The 23,740-nt window shown below is 35.1% G+C and overlaps 1 protein-coding gene and 1 pseudogene across 1 annotated transcript in view; both read right to left on the bottom strand.

Moving 5' to 3' along the window:
• DNAJC1 (DnaJ heat shock protein family (Hsp40) member C1) overlaps positions 1-23,740 on the bottom strand; it is a 205,992-nt gene that overhangs the window by 171,807 nt on the left and 10,445 nt on the right. The window lies entirely within an intron of this gene.
• LOC144313683 (Y-box-binding protein 1 pseudogene) lies at positions 5,796-7,357 on the bottom strand (annotated as a pseudogene).

Here is a 23,740-nt window from a genome sequence, read left to right as displayed (position 1 = left end):
CAAAACTATTCCTAATATTCTCAGAGATGGTTAGTGATCACTGGTTATGGTAGGAAAAAGAGATAAAATTATCAGCTTAAGAGTTTGGAATCTTATCCTGAATATTTCAAGATGTTTTTCCAATCATATCCAAATGTTTCTATATTGTTAATCTCTCATATACATTTTATATCACAGTAAAATTTTGAAAGATAGCTTCTAAACTTTTATTCTATACCTATTAGGGTATTTAAGTTTGTCTTGATAGGACTCTATAGTGTATATATTATATATATATAGCATGTATTGTATACATACTACATATAATATATACTATACCACATATAATACATGCAAGTATACATAATACCTGTCATAACATACATGTGATATGTCATCAGTTTTATAATTTATTTAGATATATGCAGAAAATCAATGACTACTAATAAATGTTTCCCTTTAAACATTAGATTTGACTCATTAATAATTCAATAATAACTAGGGGTGAAAGAAATAATTTATTTGAATATCTCTTGTTAATGTCAAACAATGAGTTATTTTAATATATTTCACTTTCAGAAGCTAAAATCATCTCAGTGATTTACATCTTGTCTTCCTCTTTGCTATGTATTTATAAGGACCAGCTTAAGAGAAATTTTTAAGTTCTAGTAGAAATCAAAAGAAAAGGACATCTGAAAATACAATATGAACTTTTAAATAAGAAATACTAGCCCAGGGTGCCTGGATGGCTCAGTTGGTTAAGCTTCTTTTTTTGGCTCAGGTCATGATCCCAGGGTCCTGGGATCGAGCCCTGCATCAGGCTCCCTGCTCAGTGGGAAACCTGCTTTCTCCCTCTTCCACTTCCTCTGCTTATGCTTTCTTTTTCTGTCAAATAAATAAATGAAATCTTCAAAAAAAAACTAAAAGAAAAACATGAGTTGTTTTTATAGCCTCTTCCTTGAGAAACATAAGATATGCTGTACTTTTTTTTAATAACTTGTCACAACCGACTTCTGCTCATGTCAGAAACTCTGCTCAAGACAAAACTCTAAAATTTATGTCTTGAATGAAGAGTTTGACATCATAGTTCAAATTACTTCTACTGAAATTAATCATTAAAACTAAAGAGGAAATGGTACAGATAAATGTATAGCATAAAAGATACTTGTCATTGACAGAACTTTAGAATTTTAGAGCAACCTGGATAGTATTGTAACTGCATAGAGTAACAAGAGCATACTGAGGGAAGACAAAACAACAGGAATAATTATGTCATGTAAACAGATTTCAAATACAAAAAATCTGTTCTCCAAAGAACTTCCAAGAATTGGACTCTATAATTTAAGTTCACCATCTTCTGTTTTCCCTTAATCTTATATAAAATTAGGAACTCAAATTTGCTGTAGCCGTTTACTAATATGGAGCATGACACAGTCTTTGTTTTGCTTTCAAGGAGACTTATGTTAAATGCAATATAAATGAATTATTGGAAAAATAAGTTTTGAAACAAGGACATACCAAATATAACCCCCAAATTTGTTATTAGGTTCAAGAGGCATATATATCTTTGCCAAACTGCCATAAAATTTCTAAATTTTCTGTGTTTATCACACTACAAACAGGTTAACAATTTGCAAATAAGCACCAGTCCCCAGATCACACTCTGAGTAGCATTATCTCAGAGACCAAGAAATTATACACAAAAATAATAATTAGAAATTAGTGGCTAAAGCTTTATTCAAGTGCTAAGTACTTAGCAAGTTTGATGTTGAAGAATATGTATTTAAATCTAAAATAAACGTGCTAAATAGAACTTCCTTCTTCGTTAAGAAGTAGCTTTATCACATTTTTTTTATAATTAAACTTTTTTTTTTTAAGATTTTGTATTTATTCATTCATGAGAGACACACACACACAGAGAGAGAGAGAGAGAGAGGCAGAAGGAGAAGCAGGCTCCACATAGGGAGCCCGACCTGGGACTCGATCCTGGGTCTCCAGGATCAGGCCCCAGGCCGAAGGCAGGGCTAAACTGCTGAGCCACCGGGGCCACCCAGCTTTATCACATTTGAAGTCAAGTTCAGAGCTTGACATCTGAGTATGCAATTAATTTAAATTAAAAACAAACAAACAAACAAAAAAACTTGGATCTTGAAAATAAAAGAAACTACAAGTTAATTTAATCTATTTTTTCTCAAGAGTAACACTGGTTGTCAAAGCAGTTCTGTAACAAATTCCTACTTGTCTGGTATAAAATATTACTTAATAAATGAGAGGTCTGGAGGATAGCTACAGGCAGCATAAACTGGACTGATGATCATCCACTGGTTTTAATCCAGAACTACTTCTGCTCTATTTCTACTACTTGAGAATAGTTGCTGGTATAATTCACGTTCTACATCAAGAAAATGGAAATAGGGTAATTTTAGGCTGAAAACAGAAACACAGTGCCTAAATATCATGATCATTCCAGTAGAAAGTCTTTGCTTCAATAAAATAGAAAGCTGAAAGGCTCTTCAAAAGATGATGTCATTTTTCAAGTTAGCTTCCAACTTTGTTAACAGCTTTATAAACCATATAGTTAATTGAAGGTAATATTAAAACCTGGCAACTTATAGAATAAGCCTTACAAAGTAATAAATCCAGAAATTATTAGTATGCATAATCTAAAGAACAGGGCTATTTGTTGTTGGCTGTATTACTGCGTATGTGTTCTGCTTTCTCAGTTCTCTAAAAATAAAAATTCCCATAACAAGGAAGTCTTGTTCTTTCCAATACTAAACTGCCATAATTAAAGAAGCATACTCTTTCCTATGTGACTTCTGAAGGCAAATATAACATCAATGAAAGAAATTATTATGAAAATTTATCAGGTTAAATTTTAATAATCGACACTAATAATGATAAAGACTAGGGAAAAAAGTGACTATATCTCTATTACCAGAGAAAATCAAACAGAAGGCAAATATATGGGCAGCAACTTCCCAGATCTAATTTCAATGTGTTGGCGGGGGTGGAGTGGGGTTCCTCCTGCCACAACACCAGGCAATTCTTGGACACCTCACTGATGTCTAAGAATTCAACTCTATTCTGACACTATCTACTGGAAGATAGTAAATAGATTCCACAGGTTAAGGGCTCAGTCCTATAAGACTGTCTTCCAACCCCTCACTTCAGATACCAGTCACAGCCCCAGGCTGTTAACTGTGCTTCTAGCCTACCAGCTTCAGATTGGAGGTCCCAACCACCTCCTCCTTATGTTCTTTTAATTTGCTATAGTGACTCATAGAATTCAGGGAAACATACTTGTTTACCAGATTATAATTTGATAAAGGATATGAATCAACACAGTCAGATGAAGAGGTACATAGAGCAAAGTGTGGGGAAAGGGGGCAGGGCTTCCATGCCTTCTTCATGCACTCTACCCTCCCAGCACCTTCATGTACTATTCGCCAACCAAGAATCTCCCTAAATCCAATCCTTTTGGGTTTTTATTGGGGGCTTCACTGACATCATAATTTACTAAGCTATTGGCCATTGCTGATTCAACCTATAGTTCCTCTCCCCTCTCTAGTCAGGGGGTGGGACTGAAAGTTCCAACCTTCTTTTTTTTTAAAGATTCTATTTATTTATTCATGAGAGATACAGAGATACAGAGACAGAGACATAGGCAGAGGGAGAAGCAGGATCCCTGCAAGGAGCCTGTTGTAGGATTCGATCCTGGACCCTAGGATCATACCCTGAGCCGAAGGCAGAGGCTCAACAACTGAGTCACCCAGGCGTCCCAAGTTCCAACCTTCTAATCACATGGTCAGTCCTCCTGGCAACCAGGTCCTACCTATGGGCAGGGTCCAAGAGTCACCTTCATTAATAAAAAGATACCGGGGATCCCTGGGTGGCTCAGCGGTTTAGGGCCTGACTTTGGCCCAGGGCACGATCCTGGAGTCCCGGGATCAAGTCCCATGTCGGGCTCCCTGCATGGAGCCTGCTTCTCCCCCCTCCTGTGTCTCTGCCTCTGTCTCTCTCTATGTTTATCATGAATGAATGAATGAATGAATGAATGAATCTTAAAAAAAAAAGATACCCATGTCACCTTTTTTTTTTCTTTTTTTTTTTTTACCCATGTCACCTTTATGGCTCCAGAGTATTTTCAGGGGCTGTGGATAAAGACTAAATATAACTGTGAAATATATTTTGGTTATTAATTTATCCTTTTTCTTTTTAAGAACTTTAATTTATGAGAGACACACAGAGAGAGGCAGAGACATAGCCAGAGGGAGAAGCAGGCTCCCTATGGGGACCCTGTTGAGGGACTGGAACCCAGGACCCCTGATCACAAACCTGATCACGCCCTGAGCCGAAGTAGACGCTCAACCACTAAGCCACTCAGGCGTCCCTATTTTGGTCATTTAAAGAACTAAGTATATATTACTTATGTCTTTTTTTTAAATGGTAGATAACCAACAATTAAGCCAAAATTATTTTCTAATGTCCTGCTTAATACTAAGATTCTATCCATACATAATGGTCCTAACAAAGGAATGAAACATTTCCTCACATATGGTTAGAACTCCTTCTCTACAATAGAAGAAATAGGCATGATAGATGGGATTCTGCTGAAATGAATCTAAATTCATATATTGAGGGATATCAGTATTCCTCAAATGTGCTATTGTACCTAAAGTTATTTAGAGTAAGAAAATTGTGTTTGTTTTTTAAGATTTTTAATTTATTTATTCATGAGAGACACAGAGAGAGAGGCAGAGACACAGGCAGAGGGAGAAGCAGGCTCCATGCAGGGAGCCCGATGTGGGACCCGATCCCAGGACCCCAGGATCACACCCTGGGCTTAAGGCAGGCTCTAAACCGCTGAGCCACCCATGTGTCCTGAAAATTGTGTTTAAAAACAAATTTGACAGAAACCTAAATATAACATAATGTGGCATGGTTAACAAAGTTATTTTTAGTAATTATTTCATAAGGCCACATAATTGTATGCTATTAAAAAAAAAAGCAATGTATTATTGGCAAAGATTGTAGAAGTAAAGTTTTCTCTAGTGAAGCAGGATTTGCAACAACAGCAATCCCACCAACCAGATGTTCCTGACAACTTTCTTTTTAGTAATAAGGAAATTATGCTCAACGTCACTAGTTAATGAAAATTAAAATAAAATGGAAATTTTCACCCTAAGAACATAGAAAACATTGAAGTCTGACTAGAATATCAAATATTGAGTAGAGCATAGGGAAGGTAAATTAGTAATGTAGTCACTATGGAAAGTAATTTGGTTGTGTATAACAAACTTCAAAATATTATGTAGCCTATGATCTAGTTAATCCACATCTGGGTATAAAATCCAAAACAGATTTAAAGTACAAAATATATTCTGTATCAAACTATAAAATTTTTGATTGAGACGTGCAGTAGGAAATACATTTTATGTAATTGTGTTCTGGAGTTGTGATGTCTCATGAAAAAAATAAATGCCCTTTACTCTGACTCTTTCTACTACATTCTATTATTTTTTAATATGCAGATTCCAACCTATCTAAATTTATTTCACCACCTGCTTCATGAAAAACACTGCCCTAAAAAACTATAGCAATACGTACAAGACAATATCTGTAAGACTGTTAACTATGGCATTGTTTAAAATAGAGAAAAAGCTAGATACAATTTATATGTCCATTGATAGGTAGATAATTAAAATGTAAAATACAATGTAATATTATGAAGCAGTTAACAGTTTAGCTATATAATATGCACAGATCTTAAAAATATAGTGATAAAAGCAAGAAGCAGAACAATAGTTTCAGAATTTTTTTATTTTTTATTTTTTATTATTTAAGACCTTTATTAACGGGTGCTTGCCGTTTGTTGACTTTTTTGAAAAAATCAAGTTGTAAACTTTTATTACAAATTAAAAATGAGGTTCTTAAAAATCTCAACTTGACCAGATATGAAACAATTTGAAAACCTTTAAAGGTGTATTGAGAAAAACCAGGCTTTTTTTTTTTTTTTAAACACGTTTATCATTACCAAAAAGAGACGTCTTTAGGTAAAAATAATAAAAACCCCATGCTGCATAGATAATGCAGATAGTTCTATTTATCTGGTCAATGGGCAAAAAGCAAGCACTTAAGGTCTTCAGCTCCAATCTTTTGTTCATTTCTTATTGCTGGAATTTCATCTTCATTTCTTCATGTTGGATGACTAAACCGGATGATGGTAGAGATGGTAAGCCGGCATTTACTCAGCCCCGCCCTGCTCAGCCTCGGGAGCGGACGAATTCTCAGCTGGTGGATCGGCTGCTTTTGTCTCTTTGCCATCTTGTGGTTTAGGGTTTTCTGGGCGTCTACGTCGGTAATTGAAGTTGCGGCGGTACCGACGTTGAGGTGGCTGCTGACCTTGGGTCTCATCTCCTTGATTTTCCTTATCTTCCTCAATTCCATCCTCTCTAGGCTGTCTTTGACGAGGAGGACCCCTACAGAATCGTGGTCTATAACCTCGATACATATTCTGTCTCACTGGTCTACCTTGTTCTCCTGCACCCTGGTTGTCAGCACCTTTCATCACTTCTCCCTGCACAGGAGGGTTGGAATACTGTGGTCGATGCCCGTAGGGTCTCCGCATGTAGTAAGGTGGGAACCGTCGCCTGCGGTAGGGCCGGCGCTGTTGGGCCTGGCCTTCGGGAGCACTTTCCGATCCCTCGTTCTTTTCCCCACTCTCACTATTCTGGTAATTCTGCTGGTAATTGCGTGGAGGACCCCTGCGACGTGGATAGCGTCTATAATGGTTACGGTCTGCTGCATATTTACTGCCTTGCACTGGAACTCCACCAGGGCCTGTAACATTTGCTGCCTCCGCACCCTTTTCTCCTTCAACAACATCAAACTCCACAGTCTCTCCATCTCCTACACTGCGAAGGTACTTCCTGGGGTGATTCTTCTTTATGGCAGTCTGGTGTGCAAATACATCTTCCTTGCTGTCATTCCTGTTGAGGAAACCATATCCGTTTCTTACATTGAACCATTTTACTGTTCCCAAAACCTTCGTTGCGATGACCTTCTTGTCCCCGCCAGCAGGCGCCGCGGATGTGAGGCCGCCCGGGCCGCCGCTCCCTGCGCCGCTGCCCGTGGTGCCGGGCTTGGTGTCGGCGGCGCTGAGGGCGGGGGCGGCGGGGGGGCGGCGGGCGGCTGCTGGGTCTCGGCCTCGCTGCTCATGGTTGCGGTGATGGTGACTGGGGCCGGCTGCGGCAGCTGCGGCTCCTCCCGGGGTGTGATGGTAACTAGGCCGGCGGCGGCGGTGGGGCTGCTCAGGGCTCTCTGGGGTCCGCTCTCCGCTCCCGCTACCGATCGAACTCTAGTTTCAGAATTATATAGATTTCCAGCAATATATTATGATTACGAATGTTTATACATACATATATATATAAAATTATTAAAATGGCCAGTGTGTATGTATATACGTGTGTATATGTGTGTGCACGCGCGTGTATATATATATATATATATAAATATATCAATTCACAGAGAAGTAGGAGGTTCTCAGACAGTAGTAAAGACAGGTTTGAGAGACCTTTAGTGATATAAGTCATGTTTTAATTTTTAAAGAATATTTAAATGTTACTTGAAAAATATTTGGAAATAGTTGCAGCAAGTTTTGAGATAGGAATAGGAGTAGAATGAATGAATGGAAGTAGATGTGAGAAAGAATAAGGTATAGAAGAGTAGAACTAGGTGTACATTTCCATACACTTACATCAATGAATAAGAGAGAAAAAAGCTGGGGGGGGTGTGTGTGGGAGGACCAAAATCATAAGGACTAAGGGAAGATTAGGGAGGTATGTAGCAACAGCTGGGGGCAAAAAGCATGAAGTGGATTGAAAAGACAGGAAGAAAAGGCCTAACAACTGGTAAACTGATCCATTCCTCATTGGTGGTTCAACTGTATAAATAAAAGGGTGGCAGCTTAGTGGGAAAGTACTTAGCAACTCTGTTTACACAGACAACAGAAAGTGCCACTAGAGTGGCAAATTGAACTGTGCAAGGCCAATTAACCCTTTCACCTTAGTGTTTTATACTAGCTATCTTACTTAATGTGCCTCTGTTAGATCTACACTGATGTGTTAGAACCAAATGTAATTATAAATCATTGTTACATGTATTGATGAATTCTGCAAATTCCATGAAGCATATCCATTTTATTTAGTGTTCTGAATACCTTCTTTGCTCCTCTCATCTGGTTTTAATTAAGAATGCTTTGAAAGGAAGAAAGGTTATCCAAAAACTCAAACTACACATGTCCTTTATTAAACTATGAATTGATTACTACTCAAGTTTTCTGGCCTAAAGGATTTTTTTTTTCCAGTTAAATTCACCTCAAATTTCTTCTAGATAGTCCGGGGAAAATTAGGGAAAGAAAAACACATTTGAATGAACAAAAATATAATAGAGAAATCCTAAAATGCATTGAAGAGGTCTGTAAACCAACTAGCTGCTGTATAAACAGTTATGTCTATACTCATGATTTACTTCTGAGAACTTTGCATCTTGAAGGCTATATAATACAATTAAAAAAAAAAAGACAGTGAATACATTTATTGTTGAAAATTGTATTCATTGTCTTGATTCCAAAATATAGTCATGTATCTTATTAGAACCACCTATATTTGAGAGCAAGGATCACACGTTACACGCGTTCTATCAAACCTAAAAAAGTATCATACACTTTATATAAAGGCATGAAAATAATTGGTAATAACCAATGAGAAATGGTGGCATATATGAAAGGCTTGTTTCTGTGATGCAGGAGGGCCAATAATAAAAGCTTGTATTGTTCAATAGTAAATTAAGGCAATCCACATAAACATTTATTCCTTAATCCTTTTTTTATTATTCTTTAATCCTAACACTCTTTTCCCTACTATCCACAGCTCCCAAAGTCTTCCAGTATCATTCCATTATTGGCTAAAATTCCATGTCAAATCTTCTTCTGGCCATGATTTAATCTTAATAGCAATACTTCCTTTTTTTTTTTTTTTTAAGATTTCACTGATTTGAGAGTGAGAACAAGCACAAGAGGCAGGGAGGGGCAGTGGGAGAAGGAGAAGTAGACTTCCTATGGAGCAGGGAACCCAACACAGGGAACCCAACACAGGGCTCTATCCCAGAACCCTGAGATCATGACCTGAGCCAAAAGCAGCTGCTTAACCAACTGAGCCACCCAGATACTCCAATAGCAATACTTGTTAAAATGCTAATCAAATACTGGGGAAAATACCAACAGACTTTTTTAGGTGGGCTTTTTTTTTTAAATTTTAATTTATTTATGATAGTCAGAGAGAGAGAGAGAGGAGAGAGAGAGAGAGAGAGAGAGAGAGAGAAGCAGGCTCTATGCACCAGGAGCCCGACGTGGGATTTGATCCCGGGTCTCCAGGATCACGCCCTGGGCCAAAGGCAGGCGCTAAACCGCTGCGCCACCCAGGAATCCCTTGAGGTGGGTTTTAAAGGAATACACATTGTATTTCCTAACGTAATAAAGATTAATCCCAGTCTGAAAAAGTAACACTTGCTTTTAGGAGCAAGGGACTTTTCCTAGTTCTGGCTTTTCTCAGTTCTTCCCAATGGTTAACAAAAGACAAGAGAGATGGAGAATTTGGCTTACATCATGCTACAGAGATTATGTTTATTGACCTCTACAGGTAAGTTAAAATCAGTGGATGAAGAGAAGGAGATAGCTTCTGCCTTTATTGAAGTCTCTTTTTGAATGCAGGTCACCCACTAGGTTCCCCTATTACTCTTTTCTTCCATAATAACACCAGCAAAACCACTGCAAAAGCAACCAATCAAAACAAGCAGCATCCGTGAAGACCAATGGTAGGACCAATGAGCAACAGAAGAAACAGTGATAATTCCAAATCTGCTCTCATGAATGAGCCTGAGGATAGTATTGATGCTTCTTTGTAAGTAAATAGAGTACTGTGGACACTCAAGCACAAAAGCAAATCTCAACACTTACTACTTTTTTTTGCCTCCCAAAATTTAAGATTTTATCTAAGTGAGTTTTAAAAAAGAAAACTACTGAATTTCAAAAATATAAAGACAAATACAATGATAGACTATGACAAGTAAACATAGGTTATTTACCTAAAAGTTACAATATAAATAGTGCAATTAATTAATTTACAAAGCTCAGTTTCTCTAAAGCACTTATTACAAGGTCTTCTTTAGGAATTCACTGCCTTTTTTTGTAGATGTGTTTACCAACCATAATACAAATCAAAATCATTCTAAAGGAGAAATAATTTCCAAAAGTAATGATTATTAATTTAACCCAAGTAAGGATGTATATAAGTACAGATATTTCTTCCTAGTTCCCTTCTGAACATTCTAGTCCTACAGCCAATTTTGGACTAAGTTTAGAATTGAAGTTTAGAATTGAGTTTAGAATTGAATCCCAGTGCAGAGCACCAAAATACACATGCCCAAGAGCAAGCAGTCAATTGCCATGATTATTTTTACATTAAATAAAACAAATACATCCTAATATATCTAACATAACATTTAAGTTAAAAGTCAAGAGGCTTATGTTCTCATACTGACCCTACATAAATCATCATAGATCACTCTGGATAATAAAGGTTGATAATAGGTCTTTTTTCTCTTTTGGAAAGCTGATTAGATTGTCTAATATAAACATTCTTTGAAAAGTCTACAATAAAGTAATAAATAGGGAAGCCCGGGTAGCTCTGAGGCTTAGGGCTGCCTTCAGCCCAGGGCGTGATCCTGAAGACCAGGAATCGAGTCCCTCAACAGGCTCCCTGCATGGAGCCTGCTTCTCCCTCTGCTTGTGTCTGCCTCTCTCTCTGTGTCTCTCATGAATAAATAAATAAATAAAATCTTTTTAAAAAAAAGTAATAAATAAAAAAAATTTCAAAGTAACAAGGGGAAAAAACCCATTCCCAAATTATTTTGGTACATTCTGTACATTAAGCCAACAGTTAGATGATATTTAACTGCAAAAACTTTTTTTTTTAATTTTAAATGAGGATGTCTAGTTTGTATATAGGAACAATTGGCTTACTTTGTAATTTGAATTAGCTTCAGTAGTTTTTTTCTTAAAGATCTTCTCTTCAAAAGTCCTCCCACCTTTCTCTCTCCTCATCAACAAAATACATATTGATAGAGTCAGATTTTTCTTGATTAACTCTTTTTAATATTTAATATAGTATTTAAGAAGTACTAAAGAATATAAAACATAAACAGCACTAGCCACCTGCAAGCACATCTCCATCAAGAGAGGGAAATCTTAGCGCACCTGATTGGCTCAGCCAGTGGAGCAAGTGACTCTTGATCTCGGGTTTGTAAATTCAGGCCCCACATTGGGTGTAGAGATGGCTTAAAAATAAGTATCTTAAAATAAGCACACACAACAACAACAAGAGGGAAATCTTAACAAGGGAAGGAGAGAAAGAGCAAGAGAGAAACACAAATGCAAACTGTGAAAGAATTTTCATTATTTCTTGAAGCAAGATTTTGTAGTACTTGTATACTGATAAAGTAATGTATACAATTCAGAAAACCAGCCTTGAAGTAAAGTGAGAAAGTCAATTAGCAAGTGAAAAGATTGGCTCAGAATCTGGTGAGACTGGGGTCAGCAACTTCTTTTTTTAAAGGTGGTTTAATTAAAGCAAGAGGACTGGAGCAGTGGGCAGGAAGGGCTGCCTGGGGTCAGCAACTTCTTAAGCTTCAAGTGCATTCAGCAGAACTAGGCAATATTAAGGCACAGACAGGTGGACTGTTTACAGACAACACATAGCAGTCTATCAATTGACTTGATTTTGTCTTGCAGTGCTACCAAAATATTTCCTATCTATAAAGAACAGGAATCATATCATATACTGCCTTCAAGGATTCATAAAACCTAACACGGTGCTGGAGACTAACTATAGAATAGATGAAGGAATATAAAGAGGCACAGGAAAAAAGGCAAAGATTTTAAGACAATTGAAACATATGCAAAATCACTACCCAAAGGGGTCCCTACAAGATCCAAGGATCCAAAGGCTAAAATACTTTTAAAAAACTAAAAACAAAACAAAACTATATCACAAGGCTCTCTGTAACTTCAGCATGTGTATGTTCGTTTGATGTTATCAGAAACATCTAAGCCTATAAAAAATACCAATATCAACTCTGGTTAAGCACTCTCGTGAGGCCCACACATAATAGCAATCAGTTACTCAGCATATTACAGCTTAATTAGTGCTGCGACATGTACTTCCTTAACTTGAACTATCTTGTATGTGATTAGTAAACAAAGGAATGAGGTCCTTATAATGCAAAAGTTGTGTTAGCACAACATGGTTTTCTCCCAGCACACTCATTTTAGTAAGGGATCCAAGACAAGATTTCTCACAATTAAAGAAAGTCTTAGCAATATATGAAGACCTTAGAAAATAGTTAAAAATCTACAGAAATTCCTTCGTTCAATGTAAGTAGTAGCTGGTTTACAGACATCAAGAACATCTATGGTTTCTATTATGCAAAGTTATCTGTTGAAGCCATGAGTACAGCTAAAGTCGCAGCAAAAACATTTCCTCCATTTTTAAACTTACAGATCAGTGAAATGGGTTCTACTCTGATTCATACTTAAAATTTTTATTCAAATGATCTTAAAAACCTATTATCTCAAATAAGGAAGCATGAGCACAAGTTAAAGGATTCTAAGAACTGACTGACTACAATGCCAGGTAAAAATGCTGACGGACGTTTAATTAAAATTTTTAAAGTATTGTTTCACTCAATGCTTATAAAGTTCCACAGAGGGTTGCATTAAATCCTTTTCTCCTATAAATTCTATTTTTCTTGACAGTGTTATTTTGAGGAACAAGAAAGCCACACATTGAGTAATAGCAGAAATAACTGTTCTTGGATCTGGTCTATCTAGATAAAGTAGAAAATAATGGAAAGCAAATTAAAGACAGAATTCCAGTAGGAGAGATATCCTTATTTACTTCTTTCACCATCGCTTCTGGTAAAACTTTCAAGTCAGTCAGATTAAGTTATAATGAATAAAAAGACTATCAATCTTTTCTTGCTTACCTACTCTGAGCAATCTGTTCTAGGCCTTCAATGCCTTCACTGTTTTTAGTAATAATCAAAACTTTATTCTCCCATGGTTTTCGATTTTCTTCATTCTGATTTTTTGTCTAGTTCCCCAGCTAATCATTCTTTCTCAGAATCAAAACGTAACAGACTTACATGTATGGAGAGTCAAATGCTAAACACTGTGCTAGATATATGAAAGAAACGTGGCAGCAAACAACAAAAGATAAAAATCCAAATACTAAAGAAACTATATAAATAAACATATTTTCTAGTTCTTTCCATTGGGAAATACTACATGCAATGATGCCACAGAAGTAACAGGCACACATATTTTGGTTTCTAAATTCTATACTTCAATGAAAAGAACCAATGCTACTTGCAGAAATGACTGATTCCAGAGCTGGGGCAGTGAGAATTACATGATAAGTCTGGAGCATCTTATGGTGCCAGAAAATAAGTAAGTGTCCTGAAAAAGAGTAGTAATCTTTTCAAAGGGCAAACTTTTGGTTTCATTTGGTTCTTCCATTGTTTTCCTGTTTTTATTTCATTGGTTTCTGCTCTAATCTTATAATTTCCTTCATTTTTCTTGCTTTAAGTTTAATTTGCTCTTTTTTCCTTCCTTGTGTCTTAAGGTAAATGCTTAAGACTATTGATGTGAAATCTGTCTTCTTTGCTGATAATAGGTATTTAAAGCTACAAATTCCACTTAGGTATTGTTTAACTGCATCCTCTAAATGTGATATGTTCTGTTTTCATTTTCATTCAGTTCAAAATATTTTCTAATTTCCCTTGTGATTTTTTTCTTTGACTCATGGGTAATTTAGAAATGTGTTAAGGTCCAAATATTTGGGGATTCCCAGGTTTGTTTCTGTTGTCCATTTCTAATTTAACTCCATTGTAATAAGAGAATATACTTTGTATGATTTTAATACTTTTAAATATACTGAGGCTTGATTTATGACCTGGTATATGAACTATCCTGCAAATGTTCTATGTGAACTTGAAAAAAAAAAAGTGTATTCCATTGTTCTTAGGTGGTGTGTTCTATAGATGTCAGTAATGTCAAGTTGGTTGACAGAGTTATTCTGGTCCTGTATATTCTTCTTGATTTTCAGTCTAAGTATTCCATCATTTATTGAGAGCTGTGTATTAAATTATTATTGCTGATTATCTATTTCTCCTTTCAATTCTGTGTTTTTGCTTCATGTATCTTGGAGTCCTATTGTTAGATGTATATAACTGTTGTATATTCTTGATGAATTATCCTTATCACTATGAAATGTCCCTCATTTTCTATAGTAATATTTTTGTCTTCACGTCAATTTTGCCTAACAGTATATTTGCATAACAGTATATTTATTAGTATATTGGTATATTGCCTAATATTATTATATTGCCAATATAGTATAATGCTTGTACCATCCTTTTACATTCAACCTATTTGAATCTAAAGTGTCTCTTGTAGAAAGAATACAGTTGGATCTTTTTAAAATCCAGTCTGACATTCTCTACTCCTTTATTGGAATGTTTAATCTACTCATATTTAATTTAGTTACTGATATGGTTAGATTTATGTCTGCCATTTTGCTATTTGTTTTCTATGAATCTTGTGTCCTCCCCTCCATTTCTCCTTTATTGCTCTCTTTTTAGTTACATAGCTTCAGATATATCTTAGTGTTCCATTTTACTTTGTTAAAATTTTCACCACATAAATTGTTTATTTTCTTAGTGGTTGCTCTAAGGATTATAATATATAACTTATCAAGATGTACTTCAGATTAATATTCACCTTTTACTGAAAAAATAAACACTGTTCTATTACAGCTCCATTTCTTCCCTCTTTGTGTTATCATCATATATAGTAATCTTTATATAAGTTCAACAAAAGAGTTTTATCATTGTTTTATGTAATTTTTTTTTCTGTTTTTTTCCTACATATTTATATTTTCTGGTTTTTTTTTTTTTTTTTTTTTTCCCCCTCCTTTACATAGATTCGAATTACTCTCTGGTATCATTTTCTTTCAGTTTAAAGAACTTTGGTATTCTTTTTTTTTTTTTTTAAGATTTATTTATTTGAGAGACAGAAGAGGCACAAGCAGGGAAAGGGACAGAGGGAGAAGTGGGCTCCCTGCTCAGTGGGGATGTTAGGCTCAATCCCAGGACCCTGATATCATGACTGGAGCTAAAGGCAGTTGCTTAACCAACTGAGCCACCCAGGTACCCCTTCTTTTAGTATTTCTTGTAAGACAGGTCTACCAGCAATGAATTTCTTTAATCTCTGCTTATCTGGAAATGTCTTTATTTTACCTTCTTCTTGAAAGGTAAGTTTGTAGGACATTAAATTCCTGGTTACAATTTTTTCTTTCAAAACTTTGAATATCCAGCCCACTATTTTCTAGCTTCCATTGCTTCTGGTGAGAGGTCAGTTTTTAATCATGTCACCATCCTATATGATTTTTAAATTTTACTTTCAAGATTTTCTCTTTATTTTTAAAATTTTACAATTTGTGATTTGCTTAGGTAAGGATATCTTTGTGTTGATTCTACTTGGAGTTTCTTGAACTTCCTGGATGTATAGATTAATATTTTTTTCCCTCTTTTTCCTTCTCTTGTCCTTCTGAGATTTTCATTACATACATGATGATATGCTTGATTGTGTCCCCCAGGTTTTTGAGTCTATTCATTTTTCTTATTCTTTTTTCTGTTTTACAAACTGAATCATTTCTACTAATCTGTCTTCAAGTTTGTGGATTCTTTTGTCATCTCAATTATGCAGTTGATCCCATTTAGTAAAAAGTTAATATCTTTTTCAACTCCAGAATTTTGATTTGGTTTTATTTTTTAAATTTCTATCTATTTTTTTATGTTTTCTATTTGTTGAATCAGTTATCATATTTTTCTTTAAAATGACTTCCTTTATTTCTTTGAACTTCAAAGTTTTTTTGTTTGTTTGTTTTTTGTTTTTTCGAACTTCAAAGTTTTGCCTGCTAAATATAACAGCTGGGCCCATTTAAACACAATTTCTATCGATTTCCATTTTTTCCCTGAGTACAGACCACGTTCTTGTTCCTTTGTATGTATCACAGATTTTGTTGAACACTGGATATTTGATAATATATTGGAGCGACCTTAGATTCTAATTGCTTCCTTGCACTGGAGCTTGCTCTTCTGTTTTTGTTTGTTTAATGACCTGACAGGGATTATTCTATGGAGTCTGTCTTCTGTGTGTTGTGTAGCTGCTGAAATCTGTGCTCGGGTATTTTTTTTTTTCCTTCGTTTTTATCTTTAAACTTGCTCTGCATAGTTTAATGATTAGTCAATCATTAGCTAGAGATTGTGCTCAAATATCTTGGGCCGCTAAAGCTTCTACTTTGTGATGATGAGTCTGTGTGCCAGCAGGGGTACATATTCACAGTTTAGGCATTTTATAAGTCTTTTGAGGCTCTTATTTTCTGTTCAACCCTCTTGGGTCTCATCTGTACATACACAACACCTCTTGTTCAGCCAGGAATGTGTGAATACCTAGGGCTTTCTCCATTCCCTCCATAGCCTTCTAGATTATAATGGACATGTGGGATGTTATCCTGAAATAGTTGTTTTGACAATTTTGTGAAGTTTCATCATTTGGGGGGAGGAGGAGCAGATTTACTGAGCTCCTTACTACATTAGTCGAAAAGCCTTGTCTTTCACTCTCTTTCTCTTTTATAGCACCCTCTATATTATGACTTCCAAATATTTTTGGTTGTATAAACTACTATTCATTAAAAATTTTTAAATTTTGGGGGATCCCTGGGTGGCTCAGCGGTTTGGCGCCTGTCTTTGGCCTGGGGCACGATCCTCGAGTCCCGGGATCGAGTCCCACGTCGGGCTCCCGGCATGGAGCCTGCTTCTCCCTCTATCTGTGTCTCTGCTCCCCCCCCCCCATGAATAAATAAATAAGTCTTAAAATTTTTAAAAAATATTTTGTATTTATATTTGGATTTTAGATATCTTTCTTCATTAACTCATACGTAGCCTATTACTGTACTAATATATGGTATGTTCTAAACATTTTTCCTGAGCCCAACAATTATCTTTTGCACCCTAGGCAAAGTAAGTACTTGCTCTTCTACCCAGAAATCTAAACCAGGGACAGGTCATACTTTGCTGATGCCTGCTGTAAGCCAGCACTGTCCAATACAATATAATGCAAGCCACATGTGTAACTACATTTTCTAGTAGTCACATTATAAAAAAGGAAAAATATGTAAAATTAATTTTAATATTTTATTTAAATCAACTTATAAAAATATTTTCAGCATGTAATATTAAAAGTTACTGAGATATTTTACACTATTTTTTATACAGTCTTCAAAATCTAGTGTATGTTTTATATGTACAACACATCTCAATGAATAAGCCAAATTTTTTATGGTTAAAGTGAAATGTAGTCCTAACCAAAGAGTAAAGTTGTATTCAATGGAAAAGTATTTTGTACTCCTTCAGTTTTAAAATTTTAAGTTAATTAAAATCAAATAAAATGTAAAATTAATGTTCTTAGTCCAGCCACATTTCAGTTGCCTGACAGTCAGTCATATGTGGCTAGAAGCTACAATACTGGACAGCACACCTCTAAACTATATATGCACTGCGAGGACTGAAGAAGTTATAAATAAGCCTATAATGTAGCTAGTTATTCAGTTGAATCTATAATACACTATATACATATATTTAAAAATTCAGAAAAATAATACAAAGTTAAGAAGCACTGAAGTATGGTCTTACCCTCAAGACCTATTAGTTGGCTTTCTTGGCCAGGATACTATTGTGTTTGTTTGCCGGAAAGAAAAATTATATCTATAGCATATCCTAAGTATATTTACAACCATAAAGCTACTTCATTTGACCTATGCTATTAATTTCTCAAGTGACTAACATCTGAAATTTGATAAAATAGGTTCTGATTCACTGAAATAATTATTAGAAATTACTTAATATTTTTACAATAACAAAATATATAGACGGGTTTTTTAAGTCTAAAGTTGTTTGTCTTATTTAATTTCCCATTTGTAACTCTATAAGTTATAAGTTAAAGGCAACTTAAATATCTGTTCAATTTATCTAATAAACACGAAGATATACTGTTAATTTGGTTTATCTAATTGTGATTTAATTATATAACATTCTTCTTCCGAAAATAAAAGAATTTACATGAGCATGTATTATTAATACTAACAGAACTCTAAAAGGAAACATTCACTGCTAAATAAAATAATTCTACTAATCCCACAATTCAAACTGTTCCCATTACTCCATGTTACTTTTTTACCTTTGTGCACATATAAAACTCATACAAAATTATAACCAAATGTGAATACAACTTGATATTTGGCTTTTTTCACTTACATCGTAAATATTTTTCCATGTTGCTGTATACTTTCCCATACAGTATTATTAATGATTACACATCAGGCCAAGGATATGTCATAATTTACTGAAAGTCTCCTGTTAAAATTTGTTTCTAATTCTTTATTATTAGTAGTATTATCAAAAGAACTAATGAATTAACAAATATGAAAAACAGGCTTTGTTATAAGTTTCATAACAATCTAGATAGCTTTGCAATTCTATTCTGTCACAAAAACAAAGGTTAGAAACATTACTGGAGAGAACTGCTGCAGAGATAGTATTGTTATCCACACTAGAAAACCAACAATGACTATCTGCAAGTGAAATGTCTTTTTTTTTTTTTAAAACGATTTTATTTATTTATTCATGAAAGACACAGAGAGAGACGCAGAGACACAGGCAGAGGGAGAAGCAGGCTCCATGCAGGGAGCCTGACGCAGGACTTGATCCCAGGACTCCAGGATCACACCCTGGGCCGAAGGCAGACGCTAAACCGCTTAGCCACCCAGGGATTCTCGTGAAATGTCTTTTAAAAAGATTATACCACTGTTCTCTTCCATGTTAGTATCTTTAAAGACTTTCCAGAGATTAACAACTAAATATTAAATGTACATAATAATTACAAAACAAATATGTTCCTCAGATTGTATGTAAACTGATACTTAATTCCTACAAATCTAGAATGAAAGAACTTTTTATCTTTCCTTATAAATCTGAAGTGTATACTTCTTTCTTTAAATCATTTGTTGAAGCTTCAATTAAGGATCATCCAATTCCATGAAGCTAATATCCACTGAAATTCTAGGATTTTAGTAGTGTCATCAAGTTTATTACTAAAACAGTTTTCAGTGAGGTTAACCTTCACTGTACTATGTTTTGTTTTGTACATCTTTGAAGACTGAATATGAGAGAACATAATGCTATTTAGGCTCAGAAAGAGAAGGTATTTTTATGAGGTTTGCAAGTATAGCATATATTTACAGCTGACATGACACTACCTGCATAGAACTTAATGTTAGGACCATTAATTTCCCCCAGCAATGGTTTTTATGACATGTATCTTGAGTTTCACTGTCTTTCTCCCCACCTACCATATTTTTCTAACTAGGTTCAAGACAAAAATCAGAACCCTCCTCTGTGGGTCTCCAACAACGGGGCCATCCATATACATCACTCTGAGGTAATAGGATCTACTTACTACATTCATATTCAAAGCTTTGAGGGATCCAATTATTTCAGAAATGTTACTTGACTGTTTTAGCACCCAGACCTGGGTAAAGGTCTAGGAATAGTGGTCAGAAAGCGGATGACCTACTGTCCCTTTTAATACCTAATTAATCTCTTATATTGCTGTGAATAATAGGCCTGAATATATTTCTCGATGATAAATGGTAAATGTTCTTAGATAACAGGAAAACTAGCATTAAAAATAATAACTATTATAAAAAAATGCAGCTTTTAAAAACATTCTAGGGTTACAGTAGCACTGCAAGCATTGAGGGACTTCCTCCCTAACCTCCTCCAAACACATAACAAAGATAAAATTTAAAGAGAAAAATCACAAACACCTAGCTATGAAAAACACTAGTTAAGTATCTCAGTAGATTAAAAAAAAAAAAAAGAAAAAGGAAACTTGTAGCCCTAATTAGAGCTTAAGGTATAGGCCTACTGGACTCTACACCTACAAGTAGGCAGTAATTGGAAGTAGGACTCTCACAAAGTAATGAGGGCTAAAAGTACTCTACAAAAGGCCTGGGATCAGAGCCAGACTAAGTGCTTGAAACCAACAGTTGCAGTAGGACTCTACCACCTGCAGGGGAGGGAAAAACATAAAAAGCAAAAATGCCACTCACTACCTGAGGCTATAGCTTATAAAATATTATGTATCCGGGATGGTAAGAGGCCATGGTTTCAGCCCCACAGCTGAGACCAGGCCAAGGGATCTGCAGGCTTGGTAGCTGGATCTGCAGTGGCCCCAATATAACCTCAGGAGGGAGCCCTAAGCTGCCTATATGAGTAAAAGCCACTGTGAAGTCTCTAGGGAGGGCTGCATAAAAGGGGGTAGAGAAACTCCAACTCAAGATGAACTTGTGAACTAAAATTTTACTGACATTTTAGTTATAAAAGAGTAATTATTTCCTTTAAGTTGAATCACCTATGTGCAGTTCTTTAGTAATCTCAAAGTCTATGATATTTTCATACTATAATGAAAAGAGGTTTTTAGTAGACCCACAACCTGTACAACTGCACACATGCATTCTGCTTTAAGAGTCTATAACAACTTCTGGGTACAATTTTAATTAAATTACTCTTGTGGCCCATATTATCAAAGCTGACATACCCCAAATCATCTTGTTTTCATTTCCTAGAAATTTCCTGTTGCTGACTTTGATGACCTCAGGGAATCATTTATAGTAATCTCAAATCATGCTCAGTGTAATTCTAAGACAACTGTAACTATGGTGGCTTGGGTCTTCTCTAGGGTGGATTTAGTACATTTCTAAAGACCATGAAAACAAGAAGGTCTCTCAAGTTGCCTGTATATTTTATTTTTAATACCTTTATTGAGGTATAACTGATACACAAAGAATTGTGGGTTGTAGTTGTTGTTTTTAAGTAACCCTACTACCATAGAATCAACAAGTAACTATTTCCTTTGTGCATTTTATTTTAAGGCATTTCAGAGCAATAATTTTAGGGAATATATATTTAGGGGTACTCCAAAATAAGATTATAAATGAAGCTGGAAGTAGATAAGAACTATGATTTTAGCTTTACATAAGAATAACATTTCCACTGAGTACTACAATCCAAAAACTCAATAGGCTGCTTCATAAACTCATTGTTAGAGGTAAATAAAATAGAGTGGATGACCATCTGCCAAAGAACTATAGAGAGATTCAGGATTCCTATATGAGAAAATAGGTTAGATATTGGTGAGATCTTTTCCAACTTCAGGATTCTATCACTGGCTTTTAAATTTTTGTTTTGTTTCTTTTTTTTCACTCAACATAGAATTTTTTACATTTCTGACCCCAGTGCAATTTCTTTCTTGTACCAGGATTTTTTTTTTTTAGTTTATTTATTTATTTACTTGAGAGAGGGAGAGAGAGAGGGAGAGAGAGAACATGCAGGGTAAGGGGTAAAGGAAAGGGAGAGAGAATCTTAAGCAGACTCTGCACTAGGCAGGGAGCCTGACACCAGAGTCCATCTCACAATCCTGAAATCATGACCTGAGCTGAAATCAAGAGTTGGGACACTCAACTGACTAAGCCACCCAGGTGCCCCCGTACCAGGATTACTTAAAACAACAATAGCTACATATAAAAATCATCAACATTAATATCTACTTCTTTTCCTCAGTTGTATATGAAATTACAAAAGGTAGAGTCAAAAAGATCAGCAATTAATTATTGAGTCTAAAGGAAAGCAATACTTACTAGGAGCTATATAGAGGTGGCAGAGACAACTAGTAAAAACGGATGACTTGTTACCCCTGATTAAGAGCTAAAATACTGGCACACAAATAGAAATGGATATAGAAATCTCCCTTAAAATCATTTAATTAGGGGCTCCTGGGTGGATCAGTCAGTTAAGTGTCTGCCTTCAACTCAGGTCATGATCCCAGTGTCCTGGGATAGAGCCCAGCATGGACTCCCTGCTCAGCAGGGAGTCTGCTTCTCCCTCTGCCCACTCCTCATGCTTCTCTCTCTGTCTCTCAAATAAAAAAAATCATAAAACAATAAAGTCATTTAAAGATATAATACTCAAAATAGATGACAGTAAAGAATATAGCAACTATTTCATAGCTAGCAATATATTTGATGGATGAGTTTCAAAATAAATAGAATGGAAAACCTCAAAGTTAAAATTACAAACTAGGAACATTGAAGCAACACTGAAAACTTAACAATATTAGTAAGACTTTAAGAATTATCAAATATAACAGGCAAGTCAGCAAAAGCAAATAACCCATTTGAATTAAGCTGATGATCTGAAAACACCCTTATTAGCTCTGTATGCATGGACATTGAGCTCTGTATGCATGGACACTGAGAACCCACTGTCCCTAGAAGAGTAGCATGCACTATACTAACAGCATTTATAGGTCAAAGAAAAGAATGGAAAATGTACAGATAACTAGGAAGATGATATCTAGCATAACTGAAACAATCTAAAAACAAAAAAAAGCAACAAAAACTATGCTGAGTTAAAATACAAAAGGAAAAAAAAGATGGCAATGACGACTACAAACTATGTCCCTGACAAAATGGAAATAGCAGTTAGTGATTTTACCCAAAAATATTTAGGTATATGTATACAACACAGAAATGTTGATTTCCTAAACCTGTGCTTTCTAAAGTCGTAGCCATCTGCCATATTTAAGCACTTGAAATGTGCTAATACAATTCAGAAACCAATTTTTTAATTTTATTTGATTAATTTACATTAATTGTACTTCTGAATCAAAGTATACTAGAAGTATAAATGTAAAATACATACCAGATTTTAATGACAGTAAAAGCTAGAATGTGAACTATTAATAATTATTTAAAATGTGATTAAATGTTGAAATACTTTTGATACACTGAATTAAATATATTATTAAAATTAATTTAATCTTCCTTTTTTACTTTTTAAATGTAGCTTTTAGAAAATTTAAAATTATGTTTGTGGCTTGTATTATACATCTATTGCACAGTGTTGCTCTAAGGGATCAATGGGTTGAAAAAGTGTTAAATGCCCCAAATTTGAAATCTATGTCAGTCAGGATTTCTAAGTAAAATATTATTTATCTCCTAATGTCACAAATATTACTTTAGGCTACTCAGAATTTGTATATTTATATATTCCAAAGTCATTTGTATACTCTTCACACAGAAGATTGGTACAAATCATTAAAGCATTCCTCTGAGGCCCGAACTATGGTAATGTTTAATGGTTATTTCAACCAGAATGAATCATCAAGTATCTGAAGGACACTGATTCATCAAAGACTTATTGATTCTTTTTATATTCAGATTCTCCCACTGATATGGTAAATAATGCTTTTTCATATATAAGAGCTAAATAAGATCTTTACTATAGCAAAAATTTTATTAAGACTAATTTTAAGACAATTATATCTCTATATATGTGTGTATCTGCATGCATATAATTATACGCTTATAAAATTTTCCCTGGAAGAAAAATATCAGACCTATACGCCTTTATAGTGTTTTTCCAACCTTTTTCATACTATGGCATTTCATAGAGAATTGTA

Source organism: Canis aureus, chromosome 5 (assembly GCF_053574225.1).
Source record: "Canis aureus isolate CA01 chromosome 5, VMU_Caureus_v.1.0, whole genome shotgun sequence".
Classification (NCBI taxonomy): Eukaryota; Metazoa; Chordata; class Mammalia; order Carnivora; family Canidae; genus Canis; species Canis aureus.
The sequence above is the reverse complement of the archived record's forward strand: the minus strand, read 5'-3'. Positions and strand labels throughout refer to the sequence as shown.